Source organism: Mobula hypostoma, chromosome 2 (genome assembly GCF_963921235.1).
Source record: "Mobula hypostoma chromosome 2, sMobHyp1.1, whole genome shotgun sequence".
NCBI lineage: Eukaryota > Metazoa > Chordata > Chondrichthyes > Myliobatiformes > Myliobatidae > Mobula > Mobula hypostoma.
Window position 1 is genome coordinate 18,495,961 of NC_086098.1, and position 21,517 is coordinate 18,517,477.

At 41.2% G+C, this 21,517-nt stretch overlaps 1 protein-coding gene across 4 annotated transcripts in view; it reads right to left on the reverse strand.

The window, feature by feature from the left end:
• The window catches only part of cep85l (centrosomal protein 85, like), a 348,511-nt gene that overhangs the window by 123,033 nt on the left and 203,961 nt on the right, over positions 1-21,517 (reverse strand). The window lies entirely within an intron of this gene.

The window sequence follows — 21,517 nt, forward strand, 5'->3', positions numbered from 1 at the left end:
TCTCTCTCCAGCAGACTTCATCATGATCATCATGACTCTAGTATTTCTACTATTTTTTAATGTTTCTTAATTGTACATGCAGTTGAAGTCAGAAGTTTACATACACCTTAGCCAAATACATTTAAACTCAGTTTTTCACAATTCCTGACATGTAATCCTAGAAAATATTCCCTGTCTTAGGTCAGTTAGGATCACTATTTTAAGAATGTGAACTGTCAGAATAATCGTAGACATAATGATTTATTTTAGTTTTTATTTCTTTCATCACTTTCCCAGTGGGTCAGAAGTTTACATACACTTTGTTAGTATTTGGTAGCATTGCCTTTAAATTGTTTAACTTGGGTCGAACTGGTGTAACTGAGTCAGGTTTGTAGGCCTTGTTGCTCGCACACGCTTTTTCAGTTCTGCCCACAAATTTTCTATCGGATTGAGGTCAGGGCTTTGTGATGGCCACTCCAATACCTTGACTTTGTTGTCCTAGAGCAATTTTGCCATAACTTTGGAGGTATGCTTGGGGTCATTGTCCATTTGGAAGACCCATTTGCGACAGAGCTTTAACTTCCTGGCTGATGTCTTGAACATCCTGAAGATGTTGCTTCAATATATCCACATTATTTTCCTTCCTCATGATGCCATCTATTTTGTGAAGTGCACCAGTCCCTCCGGCAGCAAAGCACCCCCACAACATGATGCTGTCACCCCCGTGCTTTATGGTTGGGATGGTGTTCTTCGGCTTGCAAGCCTCACTCTTTTTCCTCCAAACATAACGATGGTTATTATGGCCAAACAGTTCAATTTTTGTTTAATCAGACCAGAGGACATTTCTCCAAAAAGTAAGATCTTTGTCCCCATGTGCACTTGCAAAATGTAGTCTGGCTTTTTTATGGCGGTTTTGAAGCAGTGGCTTCTTCCTTGCTGAGCAGCCTTTCAGATTATGTCGATATAGGACTCGTTTTAATATGGATATAGATACTTGTCTACCTGTTTCCTCCAGCATCTTCACAAGGTTCTTTGCTGTTGTTCTGGGATTGATTTGCACTTTTCGCGCCAAAGTACGTTCATCTCTAGGAGACAAAATGCTTCTCCTTCCTGAGCGGTATGACGGCTGCGTGGTCCCATGGTGTTTATACTTGCGTACTATTGTTTGTACAGATGAACGTAGCACCTTCAGGCATTTGGAAATTGCTCCCAAGCATGCACCAGACTTGACATCATTTTCTGACCTCAATTCGACAGAAAATTTGTGGGCAGAACTAAAAAAGCATGTGCGAGCAAGGAGGCCTACAAACCTGACTCAGTTACACCAGTTCTGTCTGGAGGACTGAAACAAAATTCTAACAACTTACTGTGAGAAGCTTGTTGAAGGCTATCCAAAACATTTGACCCAAGTTAGACAATTTAAAGGCAATGCTACCAAATACTAACAAAGTGTATGTAAACTTCTGACCCACTGGGAAAATGATGAATGAAATAAAAGCTGAAATAAATCATTCTCTCTATGATTATTCTGACATTTCACATTCTTGAAATAAAGTAGTGATCCTAACTGACCTGAGACAGGGAATGTTTTCTAGGATTAAATGTCAGGGATTGTGAAAAACTGAGTTTAAATGTATTTGGCTGAGGTGTATGTAAACTTCTGACTTCAACTGTATGCTTTTTTTTGTGTTCTATCGCTGAGCAGCAGTGAACCATCTGATTGGCCTGTCAGAGTTCTCTTTGGGAACTAGTTGACTTGATCAGCATTTCTGATCTGGCTATTGTTCACAATTGCACTTAATAAAAAAAAAAATGCGTTATAGTACCAGCAGTCCAGGTTCAATCCCCACTACTGCCTGGAAGGAGTTTGTACGTTCTCCATGTGACTGCATGGGTTTCCCCCACACGCTCCAGTTTTTGCTCCCAGAGTCCAAGGTCGTGTACCGGTCGGTAGGCTAATTGGTCGTTGTAAATTGTCCCGCGATTAGGCTAGAATTAAATCGGGGGTTGCTGACCGGCACTGCTCAAAGGGCTGGAAGGGCCTATCCATGCTGTATCTCAATAAATAAAAAATAAACATGAAAACATTCGTGAGCGTGTGTAATGAGCCGCCAGCACAAGCGGTGCAGGTGAGCTCAATAAGAGAAGTTTGGATAGGTACATGGATGGTAAGGGTATGGTGGGCTATGTCCCGGTGCAGGTTGACGGGGGTAGGCAGTTTAAACAGTTCAGCGTGGATTTAAGTATGAGCTAAATATCTCATAAGTTGCCCCGTTATACTTCAACAACATTTGAGTCCAAGAATTTTCCAATCATTAAACGCAGTGTGAGAGGTTGTTAAAGTTGTGTGATGTAATGGAAGCAAATTTCTGACTGGACTTGAAAGGGATTCAGATGTTGCACTGATGTAAGGGGTATGGAAGTGAGAGAATGTTGCATATCTTCAGTGAAAGAATGTCGAAAAAATCTGCCTGGGAGCTCTGGCCATAAACAGTAATGAATCTTTTATTTTTTTGGTTTGCTCCTGAGAAACTACTTCAGTTATTCTTTGAACTGCATTACAGATAATCTAATTTCAAACTCTAGGTACAAACAAGATACAGCATTTTTGCCAGAAACTCCCTCCTGCCTTAAAAGGCACGCTAAACGCCTGACCTCCTCTCAGTACTACAATATTGTACATGTAATCCAAGCAGCCTGGTATTTCATCTGCTAACTTCCTTCACACAGTGGGCAAGTTGTGGGATACAGGTTATAGGGGAGGGATAGTTGTGGATGGCCTGAGAGAGTCAGAACTACAATCAAAAGAAGTGGGGGTCTCAAGGGTCATGTCACCTTGGATGGGAGAAATGGGAGGGGGTGGAACGAGATTGCAAACAGTGCAGGTGAGGTGGCAGGAGGACACGAACAAGTCGGAAGTTGGGTTAGGCTGGTGCTGGTGTTGTTTCTAGGCCTGAATGAGGTGCACAGGAATCGCTGATGAGGTGAGAATGAGGGGTAAATGGCAAACCCAGAAGGGCTCCACCTGAAAAAGGTTCAGTATTAGAGATGGTCCCTCAAAGATCTCACAAAATCTGGCTTTCAAGTGATTGATTAGTTCCACTACTAGATTACACATATACAACTGAAATTGGCTCACTTAGGAGGCTCAGTCTTGCCCTGGCGACAATTCCTCTCAAAGACCCACTCCCATTCCAATACCCCTCGTGAGTCCACAGAGCCTTAGACAATAGACAATAGACAATAGGTGCAGGAGTAGGCCATTCGGCCCTTCGAGCCAGCACCGCCATTCACTGTGAGCATGGCTGATCATCCACAGTCAGCATCCAGTTCCTGCCTTATCCCCATAACCTTTGATTCCACTATCTTTAAGAGCTCTATCCATCTCTTTTTTGAAAGCATCCAGAGACTTGGCCTACACAGCCTTCTGGGGCAGAGCATTCCATATATTCACCACTCTCTGGGTGAAAAAGTTTTTCCTCAACTCCGTTCTAAATGGTCTACCCCTAATTCTTAAACTGTGGCCTCTGGTTCTGGACTCACCCATCAGCGGGAACATGCCTCCTGCCTGCAGCATGTCCAATCCTTTAATAATCTTATATCTTTCAATAAGATACCCTCTCAACCTTCTAAATTCCAGAGTGTACAAGCCCAGTCGCTCCAATCTTTCGACATATGACAGTCCCGCCATCCCGGGAATTAACCTTGTGAACCTACGCTGCACTCCCTCAATAGCAAGAGTGTCCTTCCTCAAATTTGCAGACTAAGACTGCACACAATACTCCAGGTGTGGTCTCACCAGGGCCCTGTACAGCTGCAGAAGGACCTCTTTGCTCTTTTACTCAATTCCCCTTGTTATGAAGGCCAGCATGCCATTAGCTTTTTTCACTGCCTGCTGTACTTGCATGCTTGCTTTCAGTGACTGATGTACAAGAACACCTAGATCTCGTTCTTCCCCTTTTCCTAACTTGACTCCATTTAGATAATAATCTGCCTTCCCGTTCTTACTACCAAAGTGGATAACCTCACATTTATCCACATTAAACTGCATCTGCCATGCATCTACCCACTCACCCAGCCTGTCCAAGTTACCCTGCATTCTCATAACATCCTCCTCACATTTCACACTGCCTCCCAGCTTTGTGTCATCGGCAAATTTGCTAATGTTACTTTTAATTCCCTCATCTAAATCATTAATATATATTGTAAACAGCTGCGGTCCCAGCACTGAACCCTGCAGTACCCCATTGGTCACCGTCTGCCATTCCGAAAAGGACCTTTTGACCTCTATTTGTCTATTTAGGTCCACATCCTCCAGCAACTTTTTAGAGGTCTGATCTACTATTCTATTACTTGTGAGCTATAGTAAATTGCTCAATTGCCCAGTAAATAGATGAACCCTGATAAATTTAGGTCAGCAATACACACAAAATGCTGGAAGAACTTAATGGGTCAGGCCAGCATCTAAGGACAGGAATTTACTGTCAATGTTTTCTACTGTGACCTGTCATGTTCTGTAATTACAAAACATTAAATTAATTCAAAGGACGATACAGGAGTCCAAAAATGCGGTTATAACTTTCTCTTTACTTTTAACGTGGGAGCGTGATGATGTATGCAATTAATGTAATTTTATCTATAACACATAATTAATTATTTCAATGAACAAGAATGCTTGAACAAACAATACGTATATAAGATTACTTAAATGTTACTGAAAGTTACACCCGCATGTTGAAATTATACCTCTTTTGTCGCGGAGGAAAATATTAAAAATATCCAGCGTTTTGTCATATAATTTGGAAAAACAAGCAAATGGAATTTGCTTTTGCCTGTTTCTGGTTGTATTGGAAAAACTCATAGTGAGTAAAGAGATTCTCTGCATTAACCAGACTTTGAAAGTGTAGGCATGGTAGCAGTTGTCAGTTCCCTTCATCTAACAGAATAATGGATCAAGGTAACTGAATTGTGACAAAGAAGAAATGAGTGCATGCATAACATTTGACTAATTATAAACATTTGTAGATTAGATTATGAGAACACTCAGTCCTCTTCTATTGTCATTTAGAAATGCATACATGCATTAAGAAATGATACAATGTTTCTCTGGAGTGATATCACAGAAAACAGGACAGACCAAAGACTAACACTGACAGAACCACATAATTATAACATATAGTTACAGCAGTGCAAAGCAATTCCATAATTTTATGAAGAACAAACCATGGGCGCGGTAAATAAAGTCTCAAAAGTCCCCGAGTCGATTGACTCCCCAGTCCCCGATAGCAGGCGTCAAAAGGGAGAAACTCGCTGCCATAAACCTCCAGGCACCGTCAACTTGCCGATGCCTTGGAAGCAGCCGACCACTGCCGACACCGAGGATACTCAAACATATTTTGAACAAGATAATAAGAGGAATAGATAGAGTGGATAGCCAGCGCCTCTTCCCCAGGGCACCACTGCTCAATACAAGAGGACATGACTTTAAGGTAAGGGGTGGGAAGTTCAAGGGGGATATTAGAGGAAGGTTTTTTACTCAGAGAGTGGTTGGTGCGTGGAATGCACTGCCTGAGTCAGTGGTGGAGGCAGATACACTAGTGAAGTTTAAGAGACTACTAGATAGGTATATGGAGGAATTTAAGGTGGGGGGTTATATGGCAGGCAGGGTTTGAGGGTCTGCACAACATTGTGGGCCGAAGGGCCTGTACTGTGCTGTACTATTCTATGTTCTATATAGTCAGAACCATGCAATATGCACTGATAAACTTTACATTCTTTATATTTTCTCAAATAATTGTTACTCTGATGTACTCTGCAAGCATGCTGCAAGTTCAAGCTCTAGCCATGAGTGTCAAGGTTATTACCTCGTCAGTCAAGAGCAGAGAAGCTATGAAATGTTGAGTATATTTAATGAACTAGAATAAATTAATCGTATAAAGAAATTAAAAGTGAATTGTAGTTGCTATCATCAAACAGAAAGGAATTGGTTTCAATATTTTCAGAGTGCTCTATCATTACTATGCATTATTGTAGTCCTGTCTGGGGTAGTTCGGAATGGTACAGACATGATGAAGTAAATGCAAGTATTTTCAAGCATGTGATAAGATAAGTAGCTAATTTCTTTAGATAGAATTAGTTGATTGTTTGGATTTAAATACATCAGAAGCATTAGCATAGACAAGAATGACTTTTAGAAACTACAGAGATAGCAATCGTGAGTTTTAAGTACCAGGACAATTGGCGTACTCTCAGTGGCCACTTTATTAGGTACACCTGTACACCTGCTCGTTAATGCAAATATCTAATCAGCCAATCATGTGGCAGCAACTAAATGCATAAAAGCACACAGACATGGTCAAGAGGTGCAGTTGTTGTTCAGACCAAACACCAGAATGGGGAAGAAATGTGATCTAAGTGACTTTGACTGTGGAATGATTGTTGATGTCAGACAGGGTGATTTGAGTATCTCAGAAACTGCTGATATCCTGGGATTTTTATGCACAACAGTCTCTAGAGCAGGGATTCCTAACTTTTTTTTATGACATGGACCAATACCGTTAAGCAAGTGGTCCGTGGACCCCAGGTTGGGAGGTTGGGAACCCCTACGACATTACAGAGAATGGTGTGAAAAAAAAATCCACTGAGGGGATACTCTGTAGGTGAAAATGCCTTGTCAGAGAAGAATGGCTAGATTGGTTCAAACGGACAGCAAGGTGACAGTAACTCAGATAACCACATGTTAACAACAGTGGTGTGCAACAGAGTGTCTCTGAACACACAACATGTCGAACCTTGAAGTGGATGGGCTACAGAAGCAGAAGACCATGAACATACATTCAGTGGCTACTTTATTAGGTATAGGGGGCACGTGGCCAAGGGTTAAAGCATTGGACTAGTGACCTGAAGGTCATGAGTTCGAGCCCCAGCCAAGGCAACGTGTTGCGTCCTTGAGCAAGGCACTTAATCACACATTGCTCGGCGACGACACTGGTGCCAAGCTGTATGGGTCCCTTGGACAACATTGGTGTCGTGGAGAGGGGAGACTTGCCGCTTGGGCAACTGCTGGTCTTCCATACAACCTTGCCCAGGCCTGTGCCCTGGAGAGTGAAGACTCCCTGGAGAGTGAAGACTTTCCAGGCGAAGATCCATGGTCTCACAAGACTAATGGATGCCTTTAATTTAATAATGTAGTCACTGGTGTAGATGGGAACGATGACCTTGATTTCGACTCAGCATAGTCTGTATAAATCTTTCCCTCAAACATTTTAAGATTTCATATAATATATTACAATAGGACTAAATTATAACTAACACTAAATTAATTCGGACAACTATTGATGAAAGCTATCCAAATCCCAGAGATGAGATCATTTAAATACTTGGGATTAACTTCCCATAGCCTGCAAGTGTTCAGAAGCAACTGGTCTGACAGCTGTCAAGAAAATTATAGTGCTTTTCGATCCACTGAAAGAGCAAAGGGAATATTAGAGCCAAAAGTGATGTCTTTGCTATGTGCCCAAGAGAAAGAAATTACTTCATTTTGGGACCAGAACAGCTTTGTGTTGCACAAGGCAAGGGACTTTACAAGGCTCTCAGTGGAGTTTTATACACTCGTAAATATTCTTATAACTAATAAGTAAACCAATATTAGAGCCAAAATCCTACCAGTCAAGAATATTTCCACTAATATGTAATCTAAACATAATGTTGCCATTTGCTGAGAAGCTCCTTCAACAATATTTTTGTTACAAAACATGGCAAAGTATTCTCACGACAGATTTGGTCTGTAAAATGTTATTGCACTTGCTAATTTTAAATCCTGTTATCTATAAAATACTGACTACGATAATGGCCCAGAAACGACTTGCAAAAGAGAAACACCAGCAAATATGCAACGCTCATTATTATGTAAGCAGCCGGCAATCTGTACTGAGGCAAGGCACACAATAAGTACCAGTACCAGTTCACCACAAACTGATGGATGATTGATGTCAAACTGCCTGAAGCCACCAAAACAGAAAACAACTATCTCTACGAGGTTGCCCATTGTGTAACAGGAAACTGGTGGATTTACACCAACATCATGAATGAAGTGTTGGTGCAGTCACTTAAGGCTGTCAGTTCACACCTGAGGATTGTGCTAGTGATGTGATTTATATCCCTTACATGACTTTCAACCTTGAGAGGCCAGTGAGGGAACAATGAAACATTAGACTTTCAGTTCTACAGTAGTAATTCATTCTTATATGCTTGTCCCCTAACTTAAATGCTTTTCCTCTAACTTGATTACATTTTTTTATTTGTCCTGCTCCTTATTTTCTGCCACTGATTAACTTTTTCCCCTTTCCTACTCTTCATTTTCTTTGTACTGAGTTCATATTATCTACTTCCCCTTTCTGATTCTTGTCTCTCTCTGCACGTTATATTTCCTTTGGCCAGACACTTTGAGATCCCAGATGTCCTGTTTATCTCACCTAGCCTTTACCAAATTCCATCAATTTCCAGAGCAAAATTACTACAACAAGGAGATAAATTTGGCTCATGGCACTTGTCTCATAGTGTATCATTTCTGCAACATACTGACTAATTACATACTCTATTCCAGGAGGAATGTCAAGTAGTATTTAATGACCACATTACAAACAGAAATGTATCAAGTATTTAGATAAACATTTACTTAATGTGTATAAATTTACCCTTATTAAGCAATAAAAATATAGCTGCATTTAACAATATATATTACTCCTGTATTGTGGGTATTTTATCCATGGAATGTGTTGAATGAAGTTTACAATTAATGTCTAAAGCTATTTTGTTTATTAATGATCTCAGTTTTAACAGAACCCATTCACGCTGTGCAGCTGTCACATAACAATTTAGTCAGTTGACCTGACCTTGTATTCAATCAGTAAAGAAGTTGGGAAAGTTGATTACTAAAGTCAAAGAATTCACCAGATGGATGGAGATATGGTATTTCAGATGTTTTGACTGTACACTGACTAGCACGTAGCCTTTAAATAGTTGTAAACCAATACACTTGGAAGGGAGACTGCCTATAGTGGTTTGTCAACTTCTTTTTGAGACATAACTTCTTGGGATTTGAAGGAACATAGATGCTCCAAGTTCATTTCAAATTCTTGAGAAGGAAACCCTTGTAAATTACTGCAAGCATTGCAATTTCAGATGCATGGATAAATTTACAAGATAAAGAACCCACTCTGTTTTGGTTAATTTTATACAGGTCAGATTAAAGATGGCAACTTTTCATGTCTTCAGGACATTAATGGGACTTTCTTGAAATATTTGCTTTTGATATGGCAATCCAATATCTGGTTTCAAATTCTCAGATGCCAGTGATGAGACATAAATTAAAATTATATGGATTGCGTCCAGGTTCCTAGATTATAAGACCGTAAGATAAAAGGCAGAATTAGGTCATTTGGCCCACTATTTCATCATAGCAAATCCATTTCCCTTTCAGCCCCAGTCTCCTGCCTTCTCCCTGTATCCCTTTATGCCCTGACTAATCAAGACTCTATCAACCTCTGCCTTAAATATACATAAAAAATTGGCCTCAACAGCTGCCCGTGGCAATGAATTCCACAGATTCACCACACTCTGCTAAAGAAATTCCTCCTCATCTCCATTCTAAAGAGGTGCCCCTCTATTCTGACGTTGTGTCCTCTGGTTTTAGATTCCCCCACCATAGGAAACATCTTCTTCACATCCACCCTATCAAGGTCTTTCAACATTCAATAGGTTTCAATGAGGTCACCCCTCATTCTTGCCGGCCAATGCCGGCCGGTTTAGCGAACACAGCGGCGGACACCCCTGCTGAAATCTGGAGGAAAACTCACAGAGGATGCAGAGGGGGATCACAAGGTCGAGGAAAGAGGACCGGGTCGAGATAACAGAGACTTATGGAGAAGTGGAGTTCGGTGGGTAATAAAATGGACAAGTTCACAGTGCTAGCCAGGCGTCAGAGAACATTTCGGGAGTGCAATGTTATGTGTTTCACTGGAACAGGGCTGCACGAGGACATACCCGATCAAAACTTTTCCATGGACGGCTTCCAGACCGTTCCGGCTGACCGGAAGTGCACTGAGAGCGGTAAGCGTAAAGGAGTTGGGTGCTTACTGTTCTGGTTAACAACAGATGGTGCAATCCGGGTCATACTACGATCGAGGAACGTGTTTGTAGACCAGATATTGAACTTTTTACTGCTGGACGTCGGCCATATTCCACCGAGATACAACACTGGGCGGCATGGGAGGTCGTTCCTGCCTGTGGCCATCAAATTTGCAGCTCCTCCCGTGGAGGGTCAGACACCCTGAGCCAATAGGCTGGTCCTGGACTTAATTTCCATCTGGCGTAGTTTGCATTTTGTTGTTTGATTGTTTGTGGTTTTTGTATTGCTATATTTATGCTCTATTCTTGGTTGGTGTGGCTGTAACGGAACCCAATTTCCCTTGGGATCAATAAAGTATATCTATCTATCTATTCTTATGAATTCCAGGGAGTACCGGCCCAGAGTCATCAAACTTACTCATATGATAACTGGCCCTGTCATAGGAGTTATGCATGAAGTTGCAGGTATGTGAAAGGGATGCTGTCCAAGTTGCATGCCATCTTGGACAATGTCTCCCATCCACTACATAATGGACTGGTTGGGCACAGGAGTACATTCAGCCAGAGACTCATTCCACCGAGATGCAACACAGAGCGTCATAGGAAGTCATTCCTGCCTGTGGCCATCAAACTTTACAACTCCTCCCTTGGAGGGTCAGACACCCTGAGCCAATAGGCTGGTCCTGGACTTATTTCCTGGCATAATTTACATATTACTATTTAATTATTTATGGTTTTATTACTATTTAATTATTTATGGTGCAACTGTAACGAAAACCAATTTCCCTCGGGATCAATAAAGTATGACTATGACTATGACTATGAAAGGAGATACTGTAAATTAATCCACTAAGAATCACAGGGCATCAGTACTGTGCTTTATACACCTATGCTCATGAAATTTGTCTATTTTGGTGATGTTCCCTACGCCAGTCTGTATTGTTCCCACACAAAAACTTTATGACAAAGGTATCTTTTTACCATCAAATAGTTGAACATCTATGGGATGGTAACACATACGTTAACACATAAACAGGCATATATACCTGCAACTGCATTTTGACGCATTTCAAAAACAATCAAAATTACATTGAACCATTGAATTTATATTATTCTGTTGATCCATTGGGATTGAGCCAAATTAACTTGCTTTTTAAAAAAAAAGTAATTGTTTCTGACGCTTCTACAACTAAAGCTAAAAATATTCCACAAAACATCTGGTGCATTGGCAGTTACACAAAACTTACTGACCAATAATTATGGACAATATACTTTCACATCAGCCCTCTTGTGTTATATCCTATAAATTGCAGTGCATGGGATTAAATAACTGCCAGAGCAAAATTGATTGTCTCTATTGTCCTGATTATAGCACTGTGCACTTGAAACTTTTGACATCATTTAGACCATAAGACAAAGGAGCAGAAGTCGGCCGGTCGGCCCATCGAGTCTGCTCCGCCATTTTATCATGAGCTGATCCATTCTCCCATTTAGTCCCACTCCCCTTTGATGCCCTGGCTACTCAGATACCTATCAATCTCTGCCTTAAATACACCCAATGACTTGGCCTCCACTGCTGCCCGTGGCAACAAATTCCATAGATTCACCACCCTCCGACTAAAAAAATTTTTTCGCATTTCTGTTCTGAATGGGCGCCCTTCAATCCTTAAGTCATGCCCTCTCGTACTAGACTCCCCCATCATGGGAAACAACTTTGCCACATCCACTCTGTCCATGCCTTTCAACATTCGAAATGTTTCTATGAGGTCTCCCCTCATTCTTCTAAACTCCAAGGAATACAGTCCAAGAACAGACAAATGTTCCTCATATGTTAACTCTCTCAGTCCCGGAATCATTCTAATGAACCTTCTCTGTAACCTCTCCAACGTCAGCACATCCTTTCTTAAATAAGGAGACCAAAACTGCCCACAGTACTCCAAGTGAGGTCTCAGCAGCACCTTATAGAGCCTCAATATCACATCCTTGCTCCTATACTGTACTCTATTCCTCTAGAAATGAATGCCAGCATTGCATTCGCCTTCTTCACCACTGACTCAACCTGGAGGTTAACCTTAAGGGTATCCCGTACGAGGACTCCCAAGTCCCGTTGCATCTCAGAACTTTGAATTCTCTCCCCATTTAAATAATAGTCTGCCTGTTTATTTACCTGTTATAGTAGATGTCATCCAAAATTTTGAAGTTATACAGACTTACTTTTATGCAATTGCAGTGTAATTTCAATATCAGAAGCTGAAAGTAATAACAATGATGGAAATAGAAGGATTAGTGGACAACAGAAGTGTGTACTCATTTCTCTAACAGGGTGAACCATGTATTTTGGTGAGTATATGTACACTGGACAATAAAACCACAGGTCAGTATGAATTTTCCATTTTGCATAAGAAACTAAGTAATCAGGTCTGATGATTAACTATAGATCTGAGGTCTGATCTTCTATTTCAAGCCCACATTCTGAACCAATTTTTATATCACTCAAATCCCTTAGTTTCTAAAATTCTATAGCAATCAACCTGGAGCTCTCATGTCTGAGAATATGCAGGTATGAACAATGACAAAAAGAAAATACACCATCTAAAAATATTGATTAGTGTTTCTGTCCAAAATGCTTGGCCTCTTGTCCTGACTTATGGTAATATATTCTTGAAAAGTGAAAATTGCAAATCAGATCTTTAAAACCGCCCTGGGATGCATATTTCAGACAGGTAGGCTCCTCTCACATAAATGGGATCCCTTAGGATCTCCAAGATGTCTAAGCATACTACCTTTTTGCTGGGCTGCCCACAGCATCACACCACCCCCACCTCCCCTCCTTCACAAAAGAAGGCATTTTCTGTTGTTTGTTGCTTCACTGGTTGAGATTTTCCATTTATAATTCTAAAAATAGGATCTTGTGAACGTTCAATCTTTTTACCTGGATTGTAGCCCTTGTGAAATCCAGGAAAGAAGTGGGTTGATACTTTAATAATACTGTCATAGTTCTTGGCAGGCTAGCAGGCAACTGATTGCGGTGTTCTTTTGAAAGGACAGGAAAAGGATAAAGATTTTATGATTACTCTGATTATGGCAGTGATGAGCAAGGATACAGATCTTGGAGGCAAAATGAATGGGATCACTATGGAGACAGGAGCTCAGGTGACATCAGTACTATAGAAGTTCCTGTCATAAATATTATTGTATGATACCTAACTGTTTTATACCATATTTCATGAGAACCATTTTCATGTCACCATTAACCTATCTCAAAATGATAGGATGAATCTACATAAAATAGTAGATAGTGTGTATTTAATAATATAGCAATATTTGAGTAATATTGTAAATATATTGTTTAATTAAGCATTCTTTGTTGTTTAAATAATTTGTTATGGTTATATGTACAAAGCACGTGAATGGCTTACGTTATCACGCCACCGCACCGTGTGTGCGCCTCACTTAAAGTAAAAATAAACTATGACTCATATTTCTTGTCTCCCTTATTTTCCTTTCAATTAGTGTTATGTTTTGGAGTTTCAAAACATACCAGTGGTGATGAAGAAGTTTTATATGAACTTTAGGTGGCTACCTACTTGCTGAGGTTCAGAGAGACTTTCAAATTTAAAAAACTTCTTTGGAAGGGTCAGATACAATCCAAGTTTTAAAGAAGGCAGAAAACAGAAGAATTCATGGGTTCATAAACAATGGGTACTAGGTGATAATAGTCATTTAAAAAAAGAGCAGAAATGGCTGACTACAACGGAAAGATTGATGAGTTTGATTACACAACAGATAACTGTATACTGAGCTAATTGAGCAGTATTTTGAAGCAAATTAAATAGCCAATGAGAAGGGAGTACCTGTTTTTCTAAGTGCATTGGATTTAAAGACACACAGTTTACTTAGAAATTTGTCTGTTCCAACCAAACCAGGCAAAATTAGCTTTCCTGATATCGTGAAAGTACTGCGAGAACATTTAGAACCTAAACTATTGCGACTGAAGAATGCTTTAGGTTGCATAAGCAGAATCAAAATGAAGGGCAGTCCATTCCGTGGCTGAATTGAAGTGATTGTCTGACCATTGTCAGTGCAATGATGAGCTTAGTGATGAACCGAGAAATCATTTGGTTTGTAGAATCTTACAGAAAAGCATTCAGAAATGGCTCCTAACACAACTCACACTTAGAACAGCCGTTGAAATAGCAATGGGAAGACAGAGACGCAATTGAATTGAGTCAGGAATGAAAGTGATCATCAACAAAACTCCAGCGTTTAAACAGAAACCTGCCTGACTGAGCAAATTATGTTACCATTGTGGCAGGGGCTTCAATGCAGGTTTAGAGGTGAAACTTGCAGAAATTGTTACAAACTAGGACACATACACACAAGAGAAAATCTGCTAATGCTGGAAATCCAAGCAATGCACAGCAGGTCAGACAGCATCGATGGAAAGAGTAAACAGTCGATGTTTCGGGCTGAGACCCTTCATCAGAACAGAAGAAAAAAAGATGGGAAGTCGGAGTAATAAAGTGCGGGGAGGGAAGGAAGAAGTACAAGGGAGTAGGTGACAGGTGAAACTGGGAGGGGGAGGGGTGAAGTAAAGAGCTGGGAAGTCGGCTGCTGAAAGAGATAAAGGGCTGGAGAAGGGGAAATCTGATAGCAGAGGACGGAAGGCCATGGAAGAAAGGGAACGGAGAGGAGCACCAGAGGGAGGCGATGGGCAGGTAAGGGGATAAGGCGAGAGAGGGAAATGGGAGTGGGGAATGGTGGGAAGGGGGGCATTACCCGAAGTTTGAGAAATTGATGTTCATGCCATCAGGTTGGAGGCTACTCAAATGGAATAAAAGGTGTTGCTCCTCCAACCTGAGTGTGGCCTTATCATGGAAATATAGGTGGCCATGGATGGACAGGTCAGAATGGGAATGGGAAGTAGAATTAAAATGAATGGCCGCTGGGAGATCGTGATTTTTCAGGTGGACGGTAGGTAGGGCGTAGATACTCAGTGAAGTGGCCTCCCAATCCACGTCTGTTCTCATTGATTTAAAGCAGGCCACCCTGGGAGCACCAGATACCAACAGACTCACAGGTGAAGTTTTGCCTCACATGGGAGGACTGTTTGGAGCCTTGAATGGTAGTGACAGAGGAGGTGTAGGGGCAGGTGTAGCACTTGATCCGCTTAGAAGGATACCTGCTTGTCCCCCCAAGGTAGTCCTATAGTTTCTGCTTGTTCCTACCCCATTGAACTTATATCTGCATACCTCAACTCAAGTTTATCCCCACTGGTTCACTCCCTTCCTACTTTCATCTGTGACACATCACACGTTCTTGATCTTTCCAAGGATTTCATGATCCCTGGCCCCCATCATCTTATTTTCACTATGGATGTCCAGTCCCAATACAGCTCCAACCCCCAGCAGGAAAGCCTCAAAGCTCTCTGTTTCTTTCTGGACACCAGTCCCAAGCAGTTCCCCTCCACCGCCACTCTCCTCCATCTGGCAGAACTGGTCCTCACTCTCAATAATTTCTCCTTTGGCTCCTCCCACCTCCTTCAAATGAAAGGTGTGGCCATGGGCACTCAGAAGGCTGTCAGCTATGCCTACCTGTTTGTCGGCTACGTGGAACAGTTTGTGTTCCAAGCCTACACTGGTGTCCGTTCCCCACTTTTCCGGCACTACATCGATGACTGCATTGGTACTGCTTCCTGCACACACAGGGGGCTCATCGACTTCATCAACTTTGCCTCCAACTGCCCTCAAATTTACCTGGTCCATTTCTGGCACCTCCCTCGCCTTTCTTGATCTCTCTGTCTCTCTCTCTGGAGACAGCTTATTTACTGATATGTTTTATAAGCCCTCTGACTCTCACAGTTACGTAGACTATACTTCTTCCCAGCCTGTTACTTGTAAAAATGCCACCCCCTTCTCTCAATTCCTCCATCTCCACTTCATCTGCTCTCAGGTTGAGGTTTTTCATTCCAGAACTAAGGAGATATCCTCTTTCTTCAAAGAAAGCGGCTTCCCTTCCTCTACTATCAAAACTGTGCTCAACTGTATCTCTTCCTTTTCACGCACATCTGCCCTCACTCCATCCTCTTGTCTTCACCTAATACCCCACCAGCCTCCCTGTCCAGCACATAATCCTCTGTAAATCCCACCATTTCCAATGGGAACCCACAACCAAACACATTTTTCCCTCCCTCAACCCCCACTTTCTGCTTTCCACAGTGACTCCCTTTGTCCACTCATCTGTCCCCACTCATTTCCCTCCTGGCACTTATCTTTGCAAGCAGAACAAGTACTACACCTCCTCCCTCACTACCATTCAAACCCCTAACAGTCCTTCCATGTGAGGTGACACTTCACCTGTACTCATTGCTGGGGTCATCCACTGTGTTTGCTGCTTCTGCTGTGGCCTGCTGTGTATCGGTGAGACCCAATGTGGATTGGGAGACTGCTTCACCAAGCACCAAAATGCAGGATTTTCCAGTGGCCACCCATTCTAATTCCATTTCCTCTTCCCATTCTGACATGTCAGTCAATGGTCTCCTCTCTGCCGCAATGAGGCCACACTCAGGTTGGAGGAACAACACCTTATATTCCGTCTGGGTAGCCTCCAACCTGATGGCATGAATATCGATTTTCTCAAACTTCCGGTAATGCCCACACCCCCCCCACCACCATTCCCCACTCCCATGTCCCTCCCTCACCTTATCTCCTTACCTACCCATTCAATCCCTCTAGTGCTTCTCACCCTTCCATGGTCTTCTGGCGTCTCCTATCAGATTTCCCCTTCTCCAGCCCTTTATCTCTTTCACCAATCAACTTCCCAGTTCGACTTCATCCCTCTCCTTCCCCCCACCCCCTTCCCAGTTTCACCTATCACCTACTACCTTGTATTTCTTCCTCCCCTCCCCACACCTTCATACTCTGACTTCTGATCTTTTTTTCTTCAGTCCTGTTTGAAGGTCTCGGCCCAAAACATAGTCGAGACACATGCAAAGAGCATGTCCGGCAGACAAAAATAAATGGTCTGCACAGGGCAGAGAAAAGCTAAAAAGTCCACTTGCAGTTTCAAAAAGAGCACTAATCTGCATGCTGTTGATGAAAAATCTGATAATGATGAAAGTGACACAGGACTGAGGTAGCCTTGAGATCTACAGTGTGAAAATTAACAATAATTTACAATAAAGGACACTCCTCTGGACATATTCTCTCCAACACAAATCAAAAGTCTCCCTATTACGGCAGAGATGATCCAAAGGGAAACCACAGAAGTCCCCACATTATCCCAGGTCCATATAGCCACACAAAATGGCTGGAACATGCAGCAGAAGCTCCGCTTCCTCCATTTTTACCAGCGCCAGGATGAACTTGCCCTTGACAGAGGTGGCCTTATGTGAGGATTGAGAATTGCTGTAGCATCCAAGCTGAGATCTAAAGTGTTGGAGGAGCTACATGCAATCATCTAGGCATGGTCAAAATGAGAGCATTGTTTGGTGGCCTGGAATAGATCAGCAGATCTAGCAACTTGCCATGCACTGTTTGGGATGCTAGCACACCTAGAGGATGCCAAGAGCACCCCCCACCCCCCATTGCTGGGAATGGCCAGTGTCGACCTGGCAGAGGATTCATGTAGATTTTGCCAAACCATGCCAGGGCACAAATTTCTTGGTAGCAGTGAAAGCAGCTACAAAGTGCCGGAAGAATTCCCAATAGCCTCCACTGCAACCTCACAGATTGGTAATGTGTTGAAAAGTCTCTTCTCAAGTATTGGTGTACTGCAACACTTAGACATTGACACTGGACTACAGTTTGTTGTGGAACAGTTCCAGTTATCCCTGAAAATGATTGGATGAAGTTGGAACAATTTGATTCATATTGGGATTAAATGGTTTAACTACATGACACCTCATAGACCTGATTTTATTCTCACAAGTCAATGAATATGTTGTTTAAAAAAAGATCACTCCTGATTTTGTACATAGTTTTCTTCTTTTGATTGTTCTTTCTTTGCTCTCCTTTCTGTAAGTGTATACCTCAGATGAATATTATGTGGATATTTGTGACAAATATGACTATATGATATATATGTACAGTATCTGAAATACATCTTATGGGAAGTTTTGTTTGATGATGAACTTCAATAAAAAATAAATTACAAAAAAAAGAAAATGATTGGAATAAGACATATTACATCTGTGCTGTACCAGCCTGCTACAATAGGAGAGGTTTGTCCAGAGTCTACAGAATTTGCTGCAAGCCTTCCCAGCAGAACACACTACGCAAGCACTGAATCAGAAGCTTGCCAATTTCCTCCTTGCATATCACAATGCAGCACACCCCACAACCAACAACTCACCAGTTACGCTGTTCCCGAGTCATCCCTTGCATTCACACTTGGATCTCCTCAAACCCAGTCTCAGAAGGAGTATGCAGAACAAACAGCTGAGACAGATTGAAGGCTCTTCAAACAAGGAGGTTGAGTGCTTCACTCCTGGACAAGCGGTCCTGGTGAGGGACTACAGAGGTGATCAAGAATGGGTGCTTGGAAAGATTAAGGACAGAACTAGACCACTCTACTACGCAGTAGAGATTGTGTCTGATATCATCACTTCGATCAGTTGAGGAGTCCAAAGTCAATTGTTGGAGAAGAAAGGTGTCCAGAGCTGCCAGAACCACTTCCTGCAGTCCCAGAGTCAACTGTTACAATCACCATGGAGGAGCCCCCAGAACCTGAAATTGTCTTGCAGCCGCAAGTCACACCTGCCAAGCAGAGTCATCCTCCTGGTCAGGAAAGAACTTATGCCACAAGAGTAAGAAATCCTCCACAGTGATTAAATTGTTAGGCCTGTATGAAACAATTTAAACTTTACTATGCTGTGAATGAGACAGAGAAAGACAAACAGAGAGGGGGGAAGGGAGAGGGAGGAGGGGAGGGGCAGAGGGAGGGGGGAGAGGGAGGGGAGAGGGGGGAGGGGGGAGAGGGAGGGGGAGAGGGAGAGAGAGAGATGAAGTCTACATTGAGTTGGAGTTTATAGCTAAGCAAGGAAGAGTGCATTTAATATTTCTGTAGTATTTGAGTAGTATTGTAAATACATTGTTTAATTAAGCATCATACACAAAGTGCTGCAGGAGCTCAGCAGACCAGGCTGCATCTATGGAAAGGAGTAAACATCGACTGTACCCTTTTCCATAGATGCTGCCTGGCCTGCAGAGTTCCTCCAGCATTTTGTATGTGTTGCTTGGATTTCCAGCATCTGCAGATTTTATCTTGTTTGTGGTTTGATTAAGCATTCTTTGTTGTTTAAATAATTCATTATGGTTTATATGTACAAAGTCTGTCAATGGTTTACATAATCACACCATCATGTCAAACATGTGTGCCTCACTTACAGTAAAAGTGAAATAAGACTGGCATCTCCTAGCTCCCTTGTTTTCCTTTCAATTAGTTTTATGTTTTGCAGTTACAAAACAGCTTCATATTTTGTGCAGGAATAGGAACCAACAGAAGAAAAATTCTGTCTATTGGCTAGTATATATTTCCACTTTGACCATTTTCCAAGGTGCTTAAATTATTTTAGTGTCACTAGCAAGTATCCTTGAGAAATTATACAACATAGCAACATAGAAAACCTACAGCACAATACAGGCCCTTCAGCCCACAAAACTGTGCCAAACATAACCTTACCTTAGAAATTACCTAAGATTACCCATAGCCCTCTGTTTTTCTGAGCTCCATGTACCTGTCCAGGAGCCTCTTAAAAGAGCCTATCACATCTGCCAACCCTATCGTTATACAACTTGATTGTCTATATATTTAATGACAAGGTTATAAAAACTGCAAGACTTTAGACATATAGCAGAATAGAGTTTCCAAAGACAGAAACCCCATTGATATGATGTTTGCAAATTAACAGTGACCCTAAATGTGGTCACTAATAGAATGGATTTACTATAATTTGCTAACCTGAACCTCAATGTAATCTCTTAACCCTTAGTCTGGCATTGGAAGAACACTCCCACTGATATTGCCAAAGTGGAATAGATATTAATCCTGACCTGGTCTTTTGTTTTTCTTTTTTGTTTTCTTAATAGTAACAGGTAGTCCATAAATCACCCAAGGTTCATGAGTCAGACCATTTTCAAGGGCTCCTACTGGATAGTGAATTAGTGAAGACAGGGTTGAGCTTGGCCCTGACACTGACTATAGAATGTCCAATTTCTATAGAATGACTATAGAAATGAAGGGTTTGAAATATATTCACAAGGAGCTTCTGTAAACTAGTCTTGATGACTCATGGAATGCAGCCATATCATCTGCTTTCAGAAAGTCAGGTTTAATTCTAAGTGAAGATAAAGAGGATAAAGAGAAAAGGCTTGTTCTTCAGGCTCCTGCTGACTTAATCCATTGTATCTATTTCAAAATATGTTGAAAATGTTTGAATCAAATATATGCAGGAAAAACCACAGGAGGTAAGGACTTTGTTTGATTTCTCTCAACATTTCAATGAAATTAAAGCAAATCAGTTTGGAATTTCAAAATCTGTAATTGTATAAACTGAACTGGAAGGATAAACACACCCACCTCAACTCTGAGTTAACCCCACATCCTACAGATTCATTTTAAAGGACTCTACAAACGCATCTTGTGAGTATTTTGAACTATTTTTATTTGCACAATATACCTACATTTGTACATTGGCTGTTTGTCAGTCTTTGGTTATAATTTTTCATAAATTCTATTGTATCTATTTTCCTATAAATGCCTGCAAGAAAATTCATCTCAAGGTGGTATATGGTGACATACAATCTAAATACTTTTATAATAAATAATATCAAGGACTCTACAAGTCATGTTCTCAATATTATTTATGGATATTTTATTATTATTAATTTGTTTTTCTTTTCATACTTGTACAACTTCTCTTTTGCACATTGGTTGTTCACCTGTTTTTGTGTGTAGTTTTACACTGATTTTATTGTGTTTCTTTGTATTTACTGTGAATGCCTGCAAAAATAAATCTCTGGGAAGTATATGGTGACATACTCTATATGTACTTCGATATTAAGTTTACTTTGAACATCGAGTTTACTTTAACTTTGAAAATAGTGAGCAATCAAATCAGAGACAGGATGCTGCCTCTCCTGTAACATTGATTACAGTTTAAAAAGTCTGTATTTAGTGATCTTTAAAAAAATAAAATAAAATAAAATTATGTATTTAAGATGAAGTACCTAAAATAAAAGCAGATTATTTTGGGAGCTGGAAGAGGTTCCTTATGACAGATGTTTGACTTTTTTTTAATGATTAAACACAGTTGAGAGTAGGCTTCTGAATTTAATCCAATAAAGACTCATATATCAGCCTGTAACAATACAAACCACGCCCCTTGAAGTTTGTCTTATCCCCACCCACT